The sequence below is a fragment of the Papaver somniferum genome, unplaced genomic scaffold (genome assembly GCF_003573695.1).
Source record: "Papaver somniferum cultivar HN1 unplaced genomic scaffold, ASM357369v1 unplaced-scaffold_128, whole genome shotgun sequence".
NCBI classification, from domain to species: Eukaryota; Viridiplantae; Streptophyta; class Magnoliopsida; order Ranunculales; family Papaveraceae; genus Papaver; species Papaver somniferum.
Window position 1 is genome coordinate 9,764,476 of NW_020621936.1, and position 12,028 is coordinate 9,776,503.

The 12,028-nt window shown below is 38.8% G+C and overlaps 2 long non-coding RNA genes across 2 annotated transcripts; both read left to right on the plus strand.

Annotated features, from left to right (window-relative positions):
* The first annotated feature begins 8,961 nt into the window (after positions 1–8,961).
* Positions 8,962–10,369, plus strand: LOC113331746. The gene is made up of 4 exons (XR_003351135.1): positions 8,962–9,104; positions 9,387–9,474; positions 10,106–10,209; positions 10,287–10,369. It is a non-coding gene; the product is annotated as an uncharacterized LOC113331746 (long non-coding RNA).
* A 105-nt stretch (positions 10,370–10,474) lies between these two features.
* On the plus strand, positions 10,475–11,816 carry LOC113331747. Its single transcript, XR_003351136.1, has 5 exons — positions 10,475–10,654; positions 10,794–10,881; positions 10,984–11,130; positions 11,292–11,356; positions 11,554–11,816. It is a non-coding gene; the product is annotated as an uncharacterized LOC113331747 (long non-coding RNA).
* Positions 11,817–12,028: the final 212 nt, after the last annotated feature.

A 12,028-nucleotide genomic window follows, 5' to 3' on the forward strand; every position in this document is an offset into this window, starting at 1 on the left:
CACGCACGCGTGACTTTGGCCAAACGGTTTGGCGAGCTATACTTCTCCTTTGGAGAGTCCAATCGTGTGGGCCCATGTTGGGATGACGGTGAACGTGTGTGCACCTTCCTGATGGTCCTAGGCGCGATCTAAGCCATCCAAATATGCTGGTTAAGTTGGATGGTTGTGATCGTTTTAAGACGCTAGTGGAATCCGCGACCCTTTAAAGCATCACGCCAGCCATATTTCGAGCAAACGTTCATTACTCCATGGTTTTGCCGTGAGAAAACCGATCGGGTAGGTGAGGAGTGGGTCCGCCAACGTGTGCGTTAGCGCTTCCCTGATCATTCGCGGGACGATCTAAGTCGTTCAACCAGGCTGGCGAAGTTGGACGGTTGTGACATTTTTAAGACTGACCTGATCAGTCTTTCTCGTTCGAGCCTTTCCCAAAACAACATGGCCACCCTATTTTAGGGCTGGCGTTCGGCGGGCGTTGGGAGTACAGCGTGGTGTTCGACCGGCTAGGGCATAAGCGGGCCCGCCGGTGGTCATCATGGTGATCGCCTGCTCCTGCTAGGGTTCGTCTAGGCTGGTTAAATCATGCGGTCAACTTGCGTGGCCGTGATCGTTTCTGAGACTGATACGGACAGTCCAGATTTCCCTTAGGAAATTAAATATGCTCGATCGGGCTAATATAAGCATGCGATACGAGATTCTCTTCATTAGAGAATGGTGGATCCTGTACGGGTATTTCGTGCATACCTCACTATTGCCATTTGGAGATTCATGTTACTCTGCTGAGAGTAACACTCAGTCATCATGTCGCACCAATAATGAGAGTTCTGCTGAGAACAACACAGGAAATACTAGGCAAATCATGCATTAATTAATAATGCTATAAATTCACAGAATATTTGGGATTGTTGCTACATGCATCATTCTAGGTGAATTTTGTATATTTATTGAATTGCTTCGAATAAATAAAGCGAGAGGTTTTCTGCGCTCATCGCTTATCAAATGGCTTTCTCCTTTGCAGGATGTCAGCACATTAAATTTGGTTTTACAATTTTAGCCCTGAACTAAAATCCACCATCAACATTAAGTCCTCTACCTAGCACATAATGGTTGCATTATTGTGGGGTAGGCATGAGATGGTGACAAATAAAGATAAAACTTATGAGACAAAGTTAGATGTTACCAGGAGAGATGGGTCGTCCTGTCTTTGGAACATGTCATGTTCAAGAGGCGTTCAGGTAAGCGTTCCCCTAGCATGATGTCGGTTTATGTCATAATCCTCGACTCTGATGTGGACGAGCCCTATCATGAGGAATATCCTTAAAAGAATGTTGATGCAATTTCTGAAAAGATGTTGAAAAATCTCCAAAATAGAAAGTTGATGTAGCTTATGGAAGGCGTGTTGAAGCGGCTTCTGGAGAGAGCGTTCAAGCGGCTTCTGGAACGAACATCGAACCGGATCCTGGAGAGAGTGTTGAAGCAGCTTCTAAAGCGAACGTCGAGGCGGACCCTGGAGAGAGAGCTTTTTATTAAGCGAACGTCGAGGCGGACCCTGGAGAGAGAGTTTAAGGAGATTCTGAAGCGAACGTCAAGGCGGACCCTGGAGAGAGCGTTGAAGCGGCTTCCTCTGAAGAGAGCATTGAAGAGGCTTCTCCTGGTGAGCGTTGAATCCTCTTCCTCTGAAGAGAGCATTGAAGAGGCTTCTTCCTTTTAAGAGAGCGTTGAAGAGGCTTCTTCATATGAAGAGAGCATTGAAGAGGCTTCTTCCTATGAAGAGAGCATTGAATAAGCTTCTAGAGTGAACGTCGAAGCGGGTCCCGGAGAGAGCGTTGAAGCAGCTTCTTATGGAGAGAGAGTTGAAGCGCCTTCTTCTGGAGAGAGTTGAAGCGCCTTCTTCTTCTGGAGAGAGTTGAAGCGCCTTCTTCTGGAGAGAGTGTTGAAGCAGCTTCTGCTGGAGGGAGCGTTGAAGCGGCTTCTTCTTCAGTTTGACTTCCACTTGCGTATTATATGCTCCTTGATTGACCATCTCTCTTTTATTGAAGAAGTTCTTGACTCTGTCTGTAGTGGTTGTTTCTATGGTGAAGCTCGGTCACTGGTATCAACAAACGAACAACGGTTCCTAACAGCAGTTGTGATCAGAAGAGACTGACAGGAAGAGGCGTGATATCTACGGGCACGAACTTGGCAGTCTTCATATAGTGGTAGAGCTTGTCTCGTTATTAGAGGGAGAAGCTAATGATACAACCGATAGCTTCCTTGATGTTGCCTCATGGGATGAAAAAGAGGGAGACAGTCCCCTGCCAACGAGTATCCACTGAGCCTTCGACTTGATAGACGTTGTCACGCTGGGTTCATGAGGATGTCTTTACGTCTGTGTTGCATTTCATAGACGTCCAGGAATATCACTGGTATTTAACAATACGTCTTCTCTCTTGAGTATATCCTCGTCTTTGGACATCTTGGAATCATATTGATTGTATGTTTGCATCTCTCTAAATTCAGCATCTTTGATATGGGCAGTGCTAAGCAGTCCCCAGTCACACTCCTTTGTCATTATCATTTTTTCATCGTGTCTTTGAGGAGTAGGGAAGTTCTTTCATGCGAATGACTTAACTAATAGGATCTTCAAATATGATGAAGCTCTTTTCATGGAGAATCTGTATGTACCTCTTAAGTCCCAGGTGCAATCTCCTTTGGTAACACAACTACTTCTTCTACGCGATACGAAATTCTGAAAGCGTCTCTCATTGATGCTTCGGACATCGCTATCTTCTTGAGGCTGCTCCCTTGAGGTGTCGGCTCCATTAGATCTGAAGATGTCCCGGGTTTGCTCTCGTCAGTTCTGACATAATATGAGAACCCTTTATGATGATTTGGAGATGAAAATATTCGTTGAATCTTCCGAAATGCTTCCTTTCTCATGAAGCTTTGGAGTTCCTTCACAGTTCGCGGAGGCGGCATCATGAGGATAGCTTGGGTATTGGATGGGTCCACCTTGATCCCCTCAGCAGTTACTTGGAATCCCAGAAATTTTCCTGAAGAAACGCCGGAAGCGCATTTCAAAGGATCCACCTTCAATTTGTATTCACGGCACCTTTCGAACACTTGTTGTAGGACTCCTGTGTGATCCTCCCGAGCTCTTGATTTGACTACTATATCATCCACGTAGTCTTCAAATTGCTTATGCATCATGTCGTGGAAGATTGCGGTCATAGCGTTGATACGTTGTACCAGTATTCTTTAAACCAAATGGCATTACAGTATAATAAAAATTTCCGAGAGGAGTTCGAAAAGCTGTCTTACTCGCGTCATGCTCATACATCCTTATCTGATTGTAGCCATTATATCCATCCATGAAGGAGAACACGCGGTGTCCGCTGGTGGCATCCACTAACATGTCGATGGTAGGTAGAGGAAAATCATCTTTGGGGCAGCATATGTTCAAGTCTCTGAAATCCACTCAACACCTGATCTGTCCATTTTTCTTTTTTACCGGAACCACATTAGCCAACCAGGTTGGATGATGAATGGGTTTGATGAAGCCAGCAGCTAGCAACTTCTAAATCTCAGTCTTGATTTGCTCTTCTACCTCGTGTCTGAACTACCTTGGAGACTGTTTAACCTGCTTGGATCCAGGTATGACATGTAGATGATGGGTGACCAATTTTTCATCTAAACCGAGCATTTCTTCATACGTCCAAGCGAATATGTCCTGGTACTCTTTGAGAAATTTCACGAGCTTCGTGCGTTCATCCGTACACAAGGTTGAGCTGGTGGAGATAGGCCTAAAAGATTCCTCATTCCCGATTTTAATGATTTCGAGCTCATCAGTTGTGGAATTGGTTCCATCTTGCAGCTGTCGTGGAGCATCTAGCACTTCTTATTATGGCTCGTCGTTGTTGTAGCATTCCGTTGGGCGGAGAGACTGGGTAACAGTCTCCCATGTTAATTGCTAACAGCGGCGTCGGTACACGGTTTTCCCTTTCTGGTCACGGCTTGCCACAAAAGTTCATTCTCTGTTAGTGTGAGCGTGGGTCGCGGCTTCACATGATGAGGAATAATTGAGACGCCTTTTCAGCAAGGATGCATCATGGGGCTTAGCCTTCAATGATGCAAGTCGGTCCTCCTCCTAGATTGACGCCCACGTGGGGAATGGTATGCAATGAACTTTGTCTGATCCTTCCCGCGGAGCTTCTCTTAGTTCAAACAATTCCACTCCACATATTGGCGCGTAAGTGATAGACACATTTTTGTGTCTGATTGTCCTCAATGTCTCTATTGTTAGTCCTTGATTTTGTACTTATTATGGTGTTTTTATGTTTGCGTAGGTGTTTCTGGAAAAATACACTTGTGTGGAAAAATTTGCTCGAAAAGTGCTATTTGGATCCCCGAAGAAACTTACTAAAAGCACCTCCATTTTGGATAAGGGCACCTCAGGCATCCCAGATGTTAAAAGTGTAGTTGCAGGAAATCCTACATTACACCCCTCATATGATTTCATTATTACTCAACTCATTTTTTTAGATTTACACTCTTAATTTTATTGATCAATCTTTGAATATTCTTACAAGAAAAGATAAAGGAATCAAGAATGACCTCTGCTTTAGACTTTCTCTCTCCTATTTACTTGTTTCTTACTCAAAAAAGATCTATCTCTCTCCTTTACAACTGAACGACTATTTATAGAGAAATACATAGTGGATGACAACTAATCTGTCCTTTATTTTCGAATATGACTTGCGATATTCTCGCAACCTTACAAATGTTAATCTCGCAAACCCTCTAATTTTCGCAGGACCATCACATCTTTCTCATGATTTTAGCTGACGTCGTTTATTATATCATTTCTGAAATTGTTCTGCGACGTTGTTGTGTTGTGTTGTTGATAATTTCACTAAGATATTATTGTTGCGAGATTCTGATCCTACATCTTGCCTCTTCTCATATATTTTCTGCGAAGTAGAGAATGATGTGAGAAATGCCGCAGCTGTTCCTCTCTTCATATTTTGCATTTATCACACGTATTCTTTGTTCCATCCGTTTCTTGACACGTCTTTTGTAACCGCTGCTTTTTAACCGTTTATATCTTCCCGTATTAATGGCGTTTATCTTCTCGAGGAAAAATTCCCTCTATATATATTCTTTCTCACTCTCTTTTTCTTTCTTTTTATTTTCTCTGCAACTTCATCGTTCTTCTGCAAATTCCGTTATTGCAACTTTTCTTCTTTCTTCTTCAATCTTTTTAAGTTCTTCTTCATCTTCATACTATTTTTTCTGCAGATCTTCATCATTCGTAATTTTCTTCGAAATAATATTCCTGCTAGTGTTTTCCATGGATTCATCAAGGTTAGTTTTCTTTTTTCTTCTTTATGGGTTTTGCTGAAATTGATCTTATTTACTGCCTTATTTGATGTTGTTTATGTGATTCCCATACTGTTGTTATTTCAGCAAAAGCGCCTCCAACACTAAGTTTACGGTTCAGAACATTCCCAAACCGCAGCATAAAGTTGTTACGCATAAAAGAAAGTCTGCGAATGAGAAGGTAGTAAGAAACATTATCCTTTTCTAATAACAATATTGTTGCCTCTGTTTCTTATCTGGATTGTAATTCGCAGGGTGATAAGGATGTCAATAAACCTTTCAAGAAATCCTGCCACCTTAAAACTGTTCAAACTTCTGTTCCATTCCACTTACTTATCTCTTCTAAATCTCCTGCGACATCTTCGCAAGATAAACCCTTATCTCCAATTCGCGAAAAAGCTGCCTCAAACTTCATTTCTTCAACTGATCTTTCAATGATTGAAACCTCCTTTGTTGATCCTTCTGTGAATGAAACTTCTTCTCTTCCTATTGAGAATGTTTCTCAACCTTCTATCATTGACAATTCTCTACCTGAGTCTCTTCCCCTTTCGAAAGAAACCGTGGAAGGAATAGATATTGCTTTCAAAGTTTTATCTGAAGTCCTGGATGATGGAAACAAGTCCTCCATTCATCCTGTCAAGTCTAATGTTTGCGAAATTCTGAGCAAGCATTTAGGTTCTGACAGAGCTGCTTCGCAGACAACTTTGGAAAAAGAGTGTAATGCCCTTCGTCTCGAAAATCAAAAGCTTCAGAATGTTTTGTTGGATCGTGACAATCTTAGCAAGAAGAATGATGAATTGAGAGGTATGATTTTCTTATATGTGTCTTCAATTTGCCTTTTTAATGGTTTTATCCTTCCCATATTTAATTATCCTTGAAATCCCTCTTTCGCATGTTAAGCCTTAAACCAGAAACGAATAATGGAGAGATATCAATTTGAATCTGTTTTTGAAGAAGCCCTTGTTGATAAATAAATTTTGATGGATCAATATAACCAATTAGACAACCTATATTCATATTCTCTTGATCATATAAATAATCTTACCAATGAAAATACCCAATTAGTTCATAGACAAGATTTATTAAGTAATGAAGTATCTCGCCTTTCTTATTCTTTAACTAAACCTAATTTAGGGATGGAAACTTTAACAGATGAGAATAAAACCTTATCTTAAGATAAGCGAACTTGTTTAAACAAGATGGCGATATCTTCGCAACAACTTAGCATTCTTCAGAAAGTATGTGATGACCAAGAGCAATCTCTTCGCTCTTTGAGAAATGAACTTAAAGAAGTAACAGAGTCATCTATCGCTGAAAGAGATACACTTATTCAAGGTAGAATAGCTTTAAGTGTAAAGGCGAATCAACTTAAAGAACAATATTCCAAATTAGAAGAACCTTATTCTTCTCTAGCGAAGAAAAATGCCTTTCTTATTTCTAAAGAGAAAAATCTTCAGTCTCGACTTAAAGGTTTAGTTGGAGATAAATTTGATGACGCAATGGACCGTTGGGAGAATAGTTGTCTGTCCTTGATTCAACACCTTATTTCGAAAAAAGGAAGGTAGTCATAATAGTTTGACTGCCTTAACTATCTTTTCTTTGTCATATTTTTCTGAGTTCTTCATCTTATTGAAATTTTGTATTCTACCTTTCGCAGAGTCTGAGAAGAATCTTCATTCCTCCATTTCTGTTTTGGAGGCTAAATATGCCAAAATTCGCAAAGAAAATGCATTGCTCGTCTCTGCCCTTACTGGTTCTCGCGACCGAGCATAAAGAAGACTTGATTATCTTGCTTATTTTAAGGATATTTTTGACTGTTGGGAAAATAGTTGTATGTCCTTGATTCAACACCTTATTTCGCAAAAGGAAGGTAGTCATAATAGTTTGACTGCCTTAACTATCTTTTCTTTGTCATATTTTTCTGAGTTCTTCATATAATTGAAATTTTGTATTCTACCTTTCGCAGAGTCTGAGAAGAATCTTCATTCCTCCATTTCTGTTTTGGAGGCTAAATATGCCAAAATTCGCAAAGAAAATGCATTGCTCGTCTCTGCCCTTACTGGTTCTCGCGACCAAGCAGAAAGAAGACTTGATTATCTTGCTTATTTTAAGGATATTCAAGATAGTAATCATCAGAGAGCACTTCTTCGTCAAGTTCATCTCCAGGCTGAAGTCCTTGTAAATGATATTTTAATGTCCAAATCTCTTCCTCCTACATAAATTGAACCTTTGGAAGTAGATGATGATGAAGTTCCTCGTCCTGCTGATAGTGATTATGATTATGAAAGTGGTGCAGAGGATGATTTATTGGAAGGTGAAGAAGAAATTCCTTCTAAGGAAGCATCTGTTGGTGTTAATCAAAATGAGAAAGAAATCTCTCCTGAAGAAGTAATTACTGGCGATAATCAAGGTGCTAGTCAAGGCGAAGATCAGAACCGAAATGAAGGAGAGACTTGCGATAATGAGAACATTGGCGAAGAATGTTTATTATCTCACTAGTGGAAAATTGATTTTTTACCACTTTCTGGGTTTTACGAAAACTACTGGTGTCAGCCTGACGTAACTATAGGAGCTGTGAGCCCCAGTGGTTTTTTTGAAAAAAAACATGGAAAACGAAAGCTTGTCTCACACACAGTTGTTCTTTTAGGGGGTATTTTTGTAAAAATACTGATTTTGAAGAACTACTGTGGGAGAAAATGGTTTCACAGATTCAGATTTATCCTAGAACTTTATCTCTCTCTCTCTTTCTAATCTAGCCTAGATTCGCTCTCTCTTCCATCTTCTTCATCTTTTCCACCAAAACCCTAACCCTGAATCCCTTGTTTCATTGTAATTCGTTCTACCACAAAACCCTAGTCTTTGTCCCACAAGTTGAATTGATTCTCCCAGAACTATGATTTGATCTCTGGATTTGCATCTATTTCTTCGATCTGTAACATTTTATTCTTTCTTCTATTTCTTCGATCTGTTCTAATAAACCATTCTTCTATTTCGTTTTATAATCAAAGAAGAAATCATTGAAGAAGAGTACCAAAGAAATCAGTGATGAAGAGGATTTGGTTTGAAGCAGTTCTTCCACTAGGAATTATTAGTGGATTCTTTGTGTTGGGTAATTCAAAGTATCACATCTACAAATGGAAGGGTAAGAAATATGAAACAAAACCCCTAATTTTTTTCCTGTGCTGGGTCATATATATATATATATATATATTACTTAATACCTGATTCATTGACATTTTTTGCAAAATTTGATTTTGTATTGATGGATTTTGCGATTTCGTGGTTGGTTGGCACATTCACTGTTTTTTTTTTTTTTTTTTTTTGTTCTGAAATTCACTTCCCATATGTAGAACAACTATAACCAAGATGTCTCTGTGAGACTCATTCGTGGGCATATATCAGAAGTGATTAAGTACTGGGCAGAGATAGATGTTTCCAAATTTACAGTTTTTAAGTTTCACCTTAAACGACTCTAAGGCCATCCTCCATTGACAACTAAATAGGTATGGTGTTTGATTAGCATAAAAAAAGTTTGTTGAGCTTTGCTTGGATTCATTTTTCTGATCCAATTGCTTAAATTTTATGTTAATAGGTCACGCATGGGTATGTTCTTAACAGGATTGCAGAAGAGCAACACTCGTGCCAGCATTCTCACTTCTTAGATAGCTTTTTCTTACTTTGTGCTTTCCGCTGGGGCTTAATAGTCACACTTCTGGTTCTTCGCCCTACGTTCTGCAACAAATTTATAGGTGAAATATTTTGAAGCATATACCTTCCTAACAACCAAGTGAAGTATGAGTTAAGGGGTGTATTTAAATGCATTTAGCTTTGGGAGGTCTGTCGCAGTATATGCTTGTGAACTTGATCATATGGTTTGTGAGTAGAAAGAATCTTCTGAAAAGTAGTTGTTTCCTTTCCATCAGATACTTAATTCTAATTGAACTGCAGATCAGTGCACTATCTTCATATTGTTTTATTCAAGGATTCCAATTTTTGTAGTTTGTCTTGAATGTTCTCATGATAAATTGCAGTGTTTGGGTTGCACGGAAGCCACCGGTTATGCTTTTGTTGAATTTGATGACTGTAGAGATGCTTTAGATGCGATCAAAGATTTGGATGGTAAGTATGCAATATGCATTTGGTCAACAAGTTGGTTGTTAAGTATATCAATGACATGATTTTGTAAATCAAATTTCTTCTCCATGCCTTTTTGAATCTTTTGTAATATGTTCCTTGTTTTATGCGCCAATAACCTTCTATAGAAAAATGACTTCTCTGCCTTAATTGGATATATATCTGCTATTTCACATGATGTATAATATTATTTGTAGTTTGTGAAAGTCATGATTTGGCATCTGTAATTGCAGCATGATCTGCACTGAACTATTTGTATTAATTATATTCATGTTACAATTAGATATTCCTATTTTATTAAACGTCATACAAGCTTGATCTTTTATGTGTCTTCATTACTTGCTTTGGCCTTTATGCTATTCAAGTATACACCAAAAAGTATCTTGGCTACACATTGTTATTGAAATTCACTTGCAGTATGGGTCACAGTTGGCCTCTGCTCTCAGAATCTATAGTGATGCTATTGTCATATGATTACCCTCTTCTATGGTAGCTTGTTTCTTATTCATTTGGTATTCTATTGTTGACATTGTATTTTGGACTAGATGGAAGTTATTTCTCATGTCTTACTTATCCTTATTAGAGGTAATCTAACATAAATGTTTTTTTTAATCAGGGAAGAATGGTTGGCGGGTTGAGCTTTCTCATAACTCTAAGGGTAGTGGTGGAGGTAGGGATGGTGGTGGGCGTGGTGGCAGGGATGGTGGTCGAGGACGCGGTGTAAGCAGTCGGCAGGCCAAGTTCTTTTCCATTTTCATAAGCATGTATCTGACCACCTACATATCTAATTATTGTAGGTTGGTGTGCCATGACATAAGTGGAGGACAAGAAGCCAGTCTGATTCCTGTCACCAATTTAATTGATCCTCCTCTTCCACCTAAGGCAAGTTCAAAATTTTGCAACCATATTACCTCATCATATACATTATCAAGTCAAGTTCTCTTTTTGTGTAAAAAGATAATCAAAGTTTAGACATAGTTGATGAGTTGTTGAAAATGCATGAAGGACTCAAATACTGCAAGTCTACGAAACTTGCAAATAATGTGAATCTCCCTGTAAGAGCCTCTGGATGCAGATGTGAAGGGACTTGCACTAATACAAGAATTTGTGATTGTGAAAAATTAAGTGGAGTTGATTTTCCATATGTTAGCAGAGACGGGGGCAGGTACGCACCGTCTGTAATTTGTCGATTGAATGTGCCATATGAACCATCATTATATCATATGCATTTTTTTTGTGGTGCTTCTTAGTTTCATCTTATGTTTATTTATTCTCTAAAAGTAATCTTACCTTCAATTTTGCAGACTTGTTGTACCAATATCAATTCTATATGAACGTGGTTTGTTGTGTGGTTGCGGTGATGGTTGTGAAAACAAATCATTACATCATGGGGTAAAGTATCGATTATAGGTTGCATATCTGTTTATTTTGCTGATAACATTTGTATCCATAAGAACCCAGATGTAATGTATGGATTTATGTCTATCTTGATAGGTTTTCCATACGGCAAGTAAAGCATGGGGAGTAAGAAGTTGAGACTTCATACCCTCTGGTGCTCCTGTATGCGAATGAATACTCGCGCGTGTTTACAAAATGTAATCAACATTGCTGATTCATAACAAGACAATGCTCATATTGCAGGTAAGGGATAAATTGATATTACATTAGTGTTTACACATATTGCTCAAGTAACTTGATTTGAATCCTTTGGCTTTTCGTAAGATGCTATGGAACTTCTTATTTGCAATAAATAAAGTTTAGGGTAAATGAACTTGTACTGATAACCTTCCTAATAATTTCAGGTGGTAGAACCAAGAGGGGGCAAGGTGAAACATGAACTCGACAAAAAAGAATTGGACTCATCAAGGTAAATTAACGTACTTTTGTCTTGAGTGAACTCATCCAATTGAGTTTTTCGGTTACATAAGAATCATTTACAAGGTTGAAATTATCTGTGCAGGTTGACATTTATCTCTACTCATAGTCGTGTAGCTCCACCACTATGTTTCATCCCACATACTCTTTGTGAGGGTGCTATCATCTAAATATTCTTATATCATGCAGGTATTGTGTATGATTCACATCTTGTCGCCACCTCTCCTGTTTTGAAGACCTAATAATTTGAATTAAGCTGTCAATCAGCAAATGAAGACACGAATGGTGAAGTGATGCCAGTAAAATGCTACTAAATTTTATGGGGGTGTTTTGAAGTTTTTCTAGTTAAGTAGGTGAAAGGAATTGAAGTTGAGTACTATTAGGGTTGAAAGTTGTCAGATATGAAATAGGGGTGATTTCAGTTGTAATGAAGATTGCAATAAAATGCTCATTCGGGAGTAAATTCATTATGATCATAATTTTGATCTCATTTATAATTATGAATTCCTATACTGTGTTGTTGGTTGTATCTTTTGATTCAGCTGAATCAACTTTAGATTTAACTGAATCAAGTCTGAACTTTTTTTATAAATAAAATCGATATGAACCACTATGTCTATCAGTGATATTGATATTACTGTTGAAAACCAGTGGTTCTTTGAAC